Source organism: Pistacia vera, unplaced genomic scaffold, assembly GCF_008641045.1.
Source record: "Pistacia vera cultivar Batoury unplaced genomic scaffold, PisVer_v2 Contig955, whole genome shotgun sequence".
NCBI classification, from domain to species: Eukaryota; Viridiplantae; Streptophyta; class Magnoliopsida; order Sapindales; family Anacardiaceae; genus Pistacia; species Pistacia vera.
In genome coordinates this window covers 377,473-389,967 of record NW_022196840.1, presented here as the reverse complement: position 1 = coordinate 389,967, position 12,495 = coordinate 377,473, and positions in this window count along the sequence as shown.

Sequence of the window (12,495 nt, the reverse complement as noted above, 5' to 3'; positions counted from 1 at the left end):
TTTATAACCCTAATGAAAAATAGGTTTTTGGGTGGGAAAGAGAGGAAAATTTTTGCCTCAGGTAAAATTTTGAGTGGTAGGAAACTCTTGCTCAGCGATTTTTTTTTTTCATTTAGTCCTTGACAATTAATTTTTTTTTTTCATTTAGTCCTTGATAATTAAAAACCGTCAAAAATTAAGACTATAACAATAAAAAAAAAACTTATAATTTATTTTCGACTAAATCTTTGACAATTAATAACTGTCAAGAATTATTTCAAATTCTTGAGAATTCATAAAAGGTCAACAATTAGTCAAAAATTGAAATTTTTGAAAATGGTTAAGAAAACTGTCAATTCATTTTGTCAAAAAAAAAAAAAAAAGGATTTTTTTAGTAGTGTCATTTAGGTTTAATACATTTGGTAAAGAATTAAAACTTTCAAAAAGCAATTTGTACTAAATAAAATTCAAATAGGATTCATATATATATATATATATGATTAATTAACTATAAAGCCTTTGTTTATGCTCCTTTGACGAATAAATTAGACCTCAAGTTGAACTAATTAATACTAAATGGTTGTTAACTTGTCACTGCTATATATATATTATAGCATATCGTTGAATTGATTTGCATCGATTAATTAATTAATTACTCCAACTAAACTATCATTCATTTTTTCAAATTTCAATACAAGGACGTGGTTGGCATGCCTCTCTCCCTGTTATTCGATTGATCTCCATTGAAATCCTTATTCGTTGCAGAAACAGCTTGAGCTAAAGATGTTGAGCAATGGTTTCTTAGAGGGCTGATAGTTTCTTCAATATATTGCATGCATGCATGCATGCAACGAAGACAATCAAATTATGTAATTTATCTCTTCCATGCATCGACTTTAACTCTAAAACCTGGAGATATGTTGACTCCTTTCCATTTGCTTTTTAGTTATCTTCTTCGTTAATAATGAATATTGCGATTGAAGTTTAGTTAGAGATCTCTAACTTGTATTGCCATAAATCAAAGTTGCCATTGAAGGAGCTTAAGCTCCCATGTAATTTGGTCTACCATTGATCTCTAGTTAGACCATCACGTAACGTGATTAGGAGAGGTAAGCGATGATTTTATGAAATGTGTGGAGAGGTAGTAATGATTTCTAACATTTTTGGGATCTTACTGATAACTTTTAAAACCTAACAATAATGTTAGATATATAAAGAAATCTTACAAAGATTTCTATACAAAGTGGTGTGGTAAGATATGAATAGAAGAGTGAATATGATAAGTTTAACTTTTCAATATTATTATACTTACAAAAAATATTATATAAAGTGGGGTGAAAAAAAAAATAAAGGGAAGAGTGAAACAAAAAGTCAAACTCATTATATTCACTATTCTATTCATTTTTTTTCCACAGCACTTTATATGAAGAACTTTGTAAGTGTAGCATTACTCTTAAGTTTTTGTATTTACTTTTCCTATTCATTTCCTATCACATCACTTTGTACAAAAAATATTTATAAGATTTCTTTATATGTCTAGCATTACTCAAAACTTAATAAGAGATCATTAGAGATAATAACCCTTTTATATGGTTGCTTGCACCCTTAATTGAATCTTAAACACGGCTCATATAGTAAAAGGTTAAGGTTTATTTAAATATTATATCACACATATTAAATTATGAGATAATTGCAACTTCCCATAAGATGTCACTGAATAATAATATTTCTTCTTAAGTAACATTAGTGCATGTTTTGGTGTTGAATATTATACCATCACTTCATTCATTACTAAATCAGCAGCCGTTAATTACTTCAAACTTTAATTATCACTTAATTTCCATTTAAGGTTTGGCCATGCATTTACTTAATTTCCATTGATCAGCACTGAAACATTCTACTCTTTCATATTTAAAACAAGATTAAATCTGAATTCCAAAGTACTTCTAATTAGAATAAAAATAATAAATCAATCCTCAAATCATAAGGCCATAGAGTAGTTGTGGAAGAAGGTATAGTTTAATAATTTCAAATTAATTTTTTTTTTTTTTTTTAAATTTCTCATCCGAATTTGGAAAGACAATTTCAAGACTCTTCAATTGAAAAGTGGCTTTGAATGCAACTGGTCACGGCCTAGATCTGTGTCTCTTTCTATTGTTTTCTTCATGTGCAATAAAGATCTCTTTTTCAAGAAATTCTACCGAATCCTGTCCCACCAGAGCCAACTCCAGCCACATAAACTGATAGGTCCCGATCAGGCAACAAGATTAATTCAGCCAAATACTTGCTTTCTTTGGGTGAAAGACAAACCACAATTGTTCTGTAGGATAATATATACTTTTTTTATTCATTGCCAACGATCCAATAAACAGAGTACAACTTATCAAACTAGCCTAAACTCAAGGGAATAGGTTGTAACAAATCTGAACATGCAGGAATTCAAAACAAACACAGAAAATAAATTAAAAAGACTAACGTCTCTTTGCTTAGACTTGGTCGAATTCAAGCTAAAAACTTAGGATTCTTTTTAGGGACTCTTTTTGACCTTCTGGGCCTATCAATACTCCCGCCGCCAAGTGGATCCTTGTCCTCAAGGTCCATTGTAGGAAACTGATTTTGCAGCAGTGTGGTTTCCTCCCATGTAGCATCTTCAGTAGGCAACCGCTTCCACTTCACCAAGCTTTCTTCAATAAATTTCCCACCTTGTTTTGTCCAGCGTGTATCTAGGATTTTCTCTGGTTCCACCTGAGCTACACCTTCATCAGTAATAGTTGGTAGCTTTAAGGTATCTGGTGGAGGACCCCCAACATATTTCTTCAAGAGAGAGACATGAAAAACAGGGTGGATCTTTACACCTGCTGGTAATTGGAGTTGGTAAGCAACGTGTTAGATATTCTTCTCGATTAGATAAGGGTCGTAAAACTTGCTAGCCAGCTTCTGATGCACACATCTGAAGGCTATTTGTTGGCGATAAGGATGTAGCTTGAGGAGGACTATATCACCTGCATGAAACTTCACATCTCTCTTCTTTTTGTCTGTCGTTTGCTTCATTCTATTAGCTGCCATGTCCAAATTTTTCTTCAGGTGCTGGAGCAATTCATCCCGATTTAAGAGGCTTTGATCAACTTCGTGAACCCAAGATAACCCATCATGATAAAGTGGAATTGAGGGGGGAAGTTGACCATACAAAGCTTAGAAAGGTGTCATCCTCGTTGAGCTATAATAGGTGGTGTTATACCACAATTCTGCCCAAGGTAAATAATTATACCATTTCTGTGGCCATTGATAGACAAAACAGCGTAGGTATTGTTCAACACAGCAGTTCACAACTTCGGTTTGTCCGTCGGTCTGCGGATGGTAGGCTGAGCTCAATTTCAACTTGGTTCCTGCATAGTAAAGGACTTCTGCCAGAATTTGCTAATGAAGACGGGGTCTCAGTCACTAATGATTGGCATGCCATGGAGTTTGATGACGTGCTCTACAAATTGTTCCGCTACAATCTTTGCAGAAAATGGATGAGATAAAGCAATAAAATGAGCATACTTACTGAGCCGATCTACAACCACCAAAAGACTATCCTTGCCATGGGAAGATGGTAGGCCTTCAATAAAATCCAAAGTGATATCATCCCACACTTGACATGGAATGGGAAGTGATTGAAGTAAGCCCGCCGGTGCTAGATTTTCAGTTTTGGTTTTTTGGCGAACTTCACATTGTGTGACATAGTCTTGGACGGACCGGTACATGGATGGCCAGTAAAATTGTTGAGTTAACCTTTTGAATGTCCTCAACACTCCAGAATGCCCTGCCATTGTGTTTTCATAAAATTCTTTTAGCAACTGGTTGTGGATAGCTTGTGGAACAACCTTTCTCTGTTTGTAGAAACAAAGTCCATTTCGCATTGAGTGTGGACCTGTGGGATCCGTAGTTGCCTGGCGGCTCAATTGCTGCATATACGGATCGTCTTATGCTGCCCTTCTCATATCATCCCAAAGAGTAACTAGTGAGACAAACAAATGATTAAGGAGAGGGCTGTTGGAGCGGCTAGAGAGAGCATAAACAACTAAATTTTCACATCCTGGTTGGTAGAGAATCTCGTAGTCATAGCCCAAGAGCTTTGCTACCCATTTTTGTTGCTCGAGAGTTGTCACACATTGATCCAAAAAGTATTTGGGACTCCTTTGATCAGTTCGAATGAAAAATTTTCTGCCCAAAAGATAGGGCCGCCATGTCCAAATTGCTTCCACAATCGCTAGCATTTCCTTGACATAGATTGACCATGCTCATTTACTAATCCCCAAAGCTCGACTAGTAAACGCGATTGGCTTGCCCTGTTGAGTAAGGATTGCTTCGATTCCGTCACCTAAAGCATCAGTTTCAATAATGAAAGAATCATTAAAATTTGGCATGGCTAACGTCGGGGTAGTTATCATGGCTTGCTTGAGCATCTCGAATGCATCAGCTGCTTCTTCATTCCACCTAAAGCTTCATTTTTTGAGGAGATTGGTAAGGGGGCGAGCCAAAATTCCATAGTTCCGAACAAATTTCCAGTAATAACTTGTCAAGCCTAAAAATCCACGCAATTCAATGATATTAGTAGGCTTTGGCCAAGCTACCATGGCCTCAATTTTTTTGTTGTCCACTTTTACCCCTTGATGCATCACAATATGGCCCCAATACTCCAGTTCATGTTTGCCAAATTCACACTTGCTTGCTTTGATGAAAAACTAGTGTTTTCTCAAGATATCTAATGTTGTTCGTACATGTTTTATATGTAATTCCCAGGTAGGACTATACACAAGAATATCGTAAAAAAAGACTAATATGAACTTGCGAAGATGGGGGTAGAATATAGAATTCATAATGGCTTGGAAGGTGGAAGGGGCATTGCATAATCCAAAAGGCATAACTAGGTACTCAAAATGGCCATTATGTGTTCTACAGGTAGTTTTTGGAATATCAGGAACATGTACTTGTACCTGATGATATCTAGCTTGCAAATCTAGTTTGGTGAAATAGGCTGTTCCAAACAACTTATCTAGCATATCGTCCACTGTAGGGATGGGAAATCGACCTTTGATGGTGGTTACGTTTAGTGCCCGATAGTCTGTGTAGAATCGCTATGTGCCATCTTTCTTCTTTACCAACAAAACAGGAGATGAGAATAGATTGATGCTAGGTCAAATGATTCCCATGTTAAGCATCTTTTGGACCTGCTTTTCGATCTCTGCTTTTTGAAAATATGCATATCTATAGGGCCGAACATTTATGGGTTGAGTACCTTCTTTGAGAGGAATGTGGTGGTCGATTTCCCTCAGGGGTGGTAGTTCAGTTGGCTCTTTAAACACATCCGCATAGTCCTCCAATGTTTGTTGCATGTTAGGATCTAGATCTACCTAAGTGGACTTCTCTGTAGCTTGTGGGTGAATGGCAAACATCGTTTGGTCTTGATGCATCTCTTTCGCAACCAACTTCGATGAGGCTGCTTGAATAGGTTGATTAATTCCTTGCAATCTTCGTGCTCGATTATCCTAGTGAAAGTTCATCGTTAATTGTTTCCAATTGCAAACCATGGAGCCTAGCATCTCCAGCCATTGGATGTCTAACACCATATCAAGTCTTGTTAGAGGTAAAGAATAAAGGGTGAGTGAAAAAGTAATGCCTTACAAATTTACTTGTACCTTCTCAAATCGACCCTCGCAGATTAGGCGTTCCCCATTAGCTACGCGGACAACAAATGATTTCGTTGGTACCATGGGAAGTCGAACCAATTTGGCTACTTTCTCACTTAGGAGATTGTGAGTGGATCCACTACCAATCAACACTGAGATTGTGAGTGGATCCACTACCAATCAACACCATCACTTGTTGAGATCCGGTGGCTGCTACTCGCATGGTCTGTGGTGAAGTCCAGCCTGTTAGTGCCTGTAGTGATATTTTTGGTTTGGCTTGATCCCCCAGAGTATCTTCCATTTGCAATCCTTCATCCTCCACCTCGTATTCTTTGATTTGATTGATGCTTTGGCACTCAAGAAGGAGTAGTTGAGGTCCCTAACACTTATGACCTGGGGTGAACCTTTCGTTGCAATTGAAATAAAGCCCTTGTGCCCTCTGTTTGTGCATTTTATCCCAACTCAATCTCTTCGGTGTTGCCATTGGGGTACACCGATTCACTGGAGTGATGGTGACAAGTGCACGACTCTGAAGTGGAGGTCGTATGAACCTCTTCTTTCATGCGATCTGTTCATCCTTCATTCGTGCTAGACTGATGGCTTCCTTTAGTGTTGTGGGCTTGAACATTTGGATTCCTTCGGCGATCTCAGGTTTCAATCTTCCCATGAAGGTACCGACGAGAGCCTTCTATGTCCAACCATGAACCCGATTACCTAGCCTCTCAAACTCTTTTTGGTAATTACAAAGGGATCTTGCTTGTAGAACTCTGGATAGAGATTCATCAAAATCTTCAAACTCAACGGGTCCAAAATGAGCCCATGGTTCCTCCTCAAATAATTCCCATGTCACCAAGTGGCCTTCCTCCTGGTAAGCTCGATGCAACCACTGCCACCATTGGTTAGCTTTTCCTTCAAGGTGGAAAGATCTAGAGATACCTTTTGGTTGTCTGTTGTGCCTTGAAATTCAAAGAATTAAGTCACTCGGCTAAACCATTCAGTCGGATCTTCTCCGGAGTATTTCGAAAATTCTAACTTCACCATTTTGGAAGAGAAAACCTGTTTGATGTTTTCGTTCTCCTCACAGTGCGAACGGGAGGATCCTTCTTGCCCATTGTTGTTGTTGCTAGAGGTTTCTTTAGTCGAAAGCAAAACTTCAGATAGCTTGTTAATGGTTTCCTCCAGTCGTTGCATTCCATCTTGAACTCCACCAAGTCCAACCTCCAAAGCCTCGATCCTCTCTTTGTTGGACGCCATTGTAACAATGCTCTGATACCAATGATGGGTCCCGATCAGGTAACAAGATTAATTCAGCGAAATATTTGCTTTCTTTGGGTGAAAGACAAACCACAATTGTTTTGTAGGATAATAGATGCCTTTTTTATTCATTACCAACGATCCAATAAATAGAGTAAAGCTTATCAAACTAGCCTAAACTCAAGGGAATAGGTTGTAACAAATCTAAACATGCGGGAGAGTAAAGCTTAACAAACTAACCTAAACTCAAGGGAATAGGTTGTAACAAATCTGAACGTGCAGGAATTTAAAACAAACACAAAAAATAAATTAAAAAGACTAACGTCTCTTTGCTTAGACTTGATCGAACTCAAGCTAAAAACTTGGGTTTCTTCTTAGGGACTCTTTCTGACCTTCACGACCTATCATAAACAGCAAAAGCAAAGCCTCACTAATCTGCCAAGAAATCAACGCGTTTCCTCATTTAAAATTTTGTTATTGTTACAATCTTGTTTTATTATATCCTTTTTTTCTTTTCTTTTTTTTTTTTTTTAATAGACAATTAAAAAATTGAGCCTTCAGTCACTGAATGGGAGATTAAAGAATCTGTCAAATTAGTGAACAATTTGCTGTATATGTCAAAACAGGAAAGAAAGAAATAGATGAAAAATGTCAACAAAGTTTTTTTTTTTTAACACATAAGGTGTGGAGTCAGTGGCGAACTCAAGACTTTTGCCCCATGGGCCTCTACGGCTCCACCATTGTTTGCCAAACAACTAGTGAAAACTTTTAAAAAATCACCAAACTTTAAGCAAAGAAAATAATACAATATCAAGAACCTGAAAGAAAATAATACAATAATACAATACTTTTCTATTTGAATAAATTTATGAGAAGTTAAACCTTGAGCAAATGTGTTAAAAATAACATTCAATTCATAAGAAAACACAAGAAAATTTCTACGTGAAAAAACCTCTTCAATGTGAAGACGGCAATTAACCACAGGAATCTAATGATCCACTTAAATCAAATATAATCAAAAGAGTTTACAGTACCCACAATCCACCAAAAATATTACAAATTTCTTATATATTTCTCATCTTTTTTTCTTTTAATTTTTTTTTTTTTAATATTTGGCTTCCAAAGATTATCATATAAATTTTCATGACTTTGATCAGACCTAGCCTAAGCTAAAATCAACTAAAACTTAAATCAAGTCAACGTTACGTTGACTGTTAATATGAATTAATAAAAAAAGGGGAATTTTATTGGTATAAAAATAGATAGTAACTCAAATTTCTTTAATAATTTTGAGCAACTAAACAGTGACGTTTAAAATATAAGAAAGTGGTGGGTGAAGGGTAAAGAATAATGTCCAATAAAATATAATTAAAGTTTAATTTCTGAAAGCAACGACATTTTTAGACACAAAACACAAAACAAACTCACAAGATCTATGTCTTTTTCCATCAAATTAGAATAAAAAACCTTAAAAAAAAAGCATGATTCAACCATAAAATAAACTAAATTAAAATAAATAATACACATACCTAAAACTGATAAAACAAAAAATGGAGCTAATTACGGCACCTTGATTAGTGAAAGCTTCAACAATTTCAGTTTTCAAAAGTTTTTAAGAGCGAACAGCATGAGAAAGAAAAAGAGAGAATGAGAGAGTAAAGAATTTTGGAGATGAAATTATAAAAAGCAGGTGGAAATAATTTCACTCTTTAAAAGGTTTAAGAGCGAATAGCATGTGAAAGAAAAAGAGAAAAAGAGAGAGTAAAGAATTTTGGAGATAAAATCATAAAAAACAAATGGAGCCATGGAGAAGAGTGTAGAGAATTTTAAACTTTTAATATAATGTGGGCTTGAAAAAAATATATTAATAGCAAGTTTTATGTAGGTCTATATATATGTATCATAATTCTCATTTTTTAAAAATCCAAGGGTGAGCCTGGGTATATATGTTAATAGCAATTTTTGTGGGTCTATATATTAATTTTTTTTTTTTTTTTTAATAACTTGAGGCCTACCCTCATAGCCTTGATGAACCTCCCAAACCATGCCTTTAGAGATTGTCTTAACCCATACAGTGACTTCTTTAACTTACATACCTTTTGGCTATGCTTCCCTGGTAGAATACACCCTGGTGGAGGATCCATATNAGAAACACAATTAATAATATGAATATAATTGTACTAGGAATTAAAATAAAAATCTTATTAGTATAAAAGATTTAAGTTTTATGAAGAATAGTATCTCATGTATTACCTATAAAAAGGAGTCAAATCCTAAAATTAGATAATTGAATACAATAAAAGACAAGACCACAATTAGAGAGTGAGTGCCACCAATAGAGATGGGCACGGGGTGGGGCAGGGCGGGTTTCCCATTCCTCATCCCTGCTACAGGGAATCCCCGTCCTCGCCCTGCCGAGGAAGAGGTGACCCCCGTCCTTGCTTTCCCCACACTACAGGGATTTTTTCTCTGACTTCATATAATGCCCTCATTAATCAATGCAACCAAAACACAATTTCACCAACCAAAATCCAAAACAATAGTGAAACCCTAAATCCAAAATTAAAAAAATTAAAAGTAACCAAAACACTCACTGATTTGTCTAAAGGGGGGGACAACAATTGGAATCGATGACGGTCGACTTTAGAGTTGTGTATAATTAGAGATTTGCTATAGTAAGAAGTCGATATGTGAGAAGACTGATTCATTTCGAGTCTAAAAAGAGAAGAATTGCAAAACTAGAGAAGAAATGAAGAATGTAGTTATTTATATAATAGATCCAGGTTGATCCATTTTCACTCAGATCAGGTTAGGCGGGGTGAGGCAAGGCATGGGGACATCTCTCCCCATCCCTAGAGACAGGGAATTTTCTAGTCCTCATCCCCATCCCCAATTATTTCAGGGAATCCCCGCCCTCGTACAAGGCGGGTCCTCAGAAATCTGGGGACAATTCTCATCCCTAGCCACCAAAGAGAGGTTTAGTGGGAGAGTCAAATTTGTAAGACTTGTGAGAAACTCTTGTGATTTTTCTTTTTCATATTGAAATTCCACAATAGCAAAGTGAATATAACTCTTACATGAAGAGTGATTCATTATAAATATTGTGTTTGTGTATGTGATTGATTATTTGACATTTGTTCGCTTTATTTTGACTTTCTTAAGGGTTTAGGATTTGCTAACATCCAATTAAATTCCAACAACATATTAATAGTGCCATAACTAATCCAAATGTCGAAATATCCCTCTATGTTTTGAGTGGTGTTACATATACAGTTAGATACTGTCAATCTCATTATAAATTCTAGTTAATGCCTCACGAAGAATAAGTTGCACCAGGAGCAACATGAAGAAACCAGCTGAAACCATGCTGGATTAACCGGCTGTTACTATGAAGCAAAGGAAGCTCCAGGGTTTAGGATAGCTCCTATTTTTTATGCGTTGCAAGAATAGCTAAAGCCAGCCATGGTGTTCAGGAGACCTGCTGACGACCTGCAAAATTTAAGTTTTTTGGTCATTAAAAGATTAACATTAACAGGAATGAATTGGGGGTATATAATGTTTAAGAGATCAGTATTCTGCCTGCAGATAATTTAGAAGTGAGGTCCATGGTTCTTTGGCTCTTTGGCTCTTTTTGTGTGCAACAACTCAATGTAAAGATAATTGCTACCCAGAAATTGTCCAAGAAAAAAAAATAGACAAGAGGAGATATATGGAGTCTTACTTTCAAAGAAACCAAATACAATAACTTAAGGCACATACATGACTTGAATAAAAAGAGAGTAATCCAAACAAAATAATTTAGTATATATATTTTGAAATTTTTTTACTTGCATGGGGAAGAACTCCACCAGATAGAAACAATTTTATGCCGTACATATTGAAGCAATTAGCAAACGATAAACATGAAGGCTTCACACACAAGCCATTTCAATATATCATATGTAGGCATAGCTGAACGATTTAATTAAATTGTCAATTCCAGAATAATGGATACATCATGCTCACAATTAAAACATATATCTCAGATAGAACACTAGCATATTCAAAAGGTACATTATGGCATGCCAGTAACATGGAAATAAAATTAGCCGAAGAAATTAACAGCCCATTGAAAAAACACATTTGCATATTCGCATACATCGGAGATTAAACTAAGCTTATTTTGTTTTATTAAGAGTTTAGTTTTGTTAAAGCAGGTGATAAGTGTTAGTACGTATTAGGATTCCTAATTTGAGTATAATTATAATTTATGAGATCCCTAATTTGAGTTGAATTATAAAGGAATGTACTTGTCAATTTATATTTGAGAAAATAAAATAATAAATCTCTCTCTTGTGTTAGCTTGAGTTGGTATCATGTTGTAGTTTTTTTAATTATAATTGTCAAATTGCTCAATTCACATTTCAAAATTGGAATAAATATTTCTTACCCAATCTGATCAAATTTACATACAAAAAATGTGGTTTGGCCATAGTCAATAAGAGCGCAATTGAAGAGGCCAAGGATTCGGCAAATAAAGTACCAGTAGCCAACATACTGAGCCAAATTAAAGTAAGAACACCACTGCGCAAAGCATAAATACTCTCTTCATTTGATATTATATCCACTAGATGCTATAATAATGTAGCAAAATGCTACTCCAGGATTAGATGAAGCTCACAAAATAGGAGAACTCCTATTCTAGGTGTAAACGAGGTTCATGTACCAGAACTCATTTAGACAAAAGAGACAAAAACTAAGCTCCTCTAAAGTCAGCTTGTAAATTAGTTAGAAAGTGAGAGAGTTTTAAGTTTCAAAAACCCTTGGATACGCAATATACTTTTAAGTCAATGGTATTACACTATTATATTTTTAAAGGAAATTGTCATAAGCTTTACGGAAATGATATTATATTAAAGGGCTTCTCATTTATGCGCACTGCTGTGTTTTATATTGCAACACCGTTAAAATTTGATCATATGATTATAAGATACCTTTCAGGATCTTGTTTGAATGAATTTAATGGACAAATTAATACAAACATAATAACTAGGGAAGGAAACAGCTATTACATGCATGAGAAAAGAATTGGAATAGTGGCTTACATAGATCGAGCCAAATAACAACTTACAGAAAATTAAAAAAATGACAGACCTACATTTATAAAGTAACCACTCGCGGAATCAAAGGAATTCATGAAGTATTGCCCATTTTCCTAAATATACAAAACAACAATAAAAGAAGTCTAATTAATGTCACCAGAAATACCAGATATAGCGTGTTATTTAAAACTCACTTTAGCAATTAAGCCCTAAATCTTCCTTAGAGAAAGAGATCACACCAGTCAGATCAAAACACTGCAAAAAACCTCATAAAATCTTACACAAAAGGGATACATATACGTTTTATATATCCAAACAGAGAATCTCGACAAGATTTAGCTAGTAATTATATAGTACAGGAAAACAAACCGAATTCTCCAAAATGCAGTCAAAAAATATATATAATACCCGCCAAGTTAAATAAGAAAATAGATTTCCATGTATAGTAGGAGGAAATTAATTAATCAACTAATTTGAGAAGAATCAAACACAGATATCCAGATGAAGTT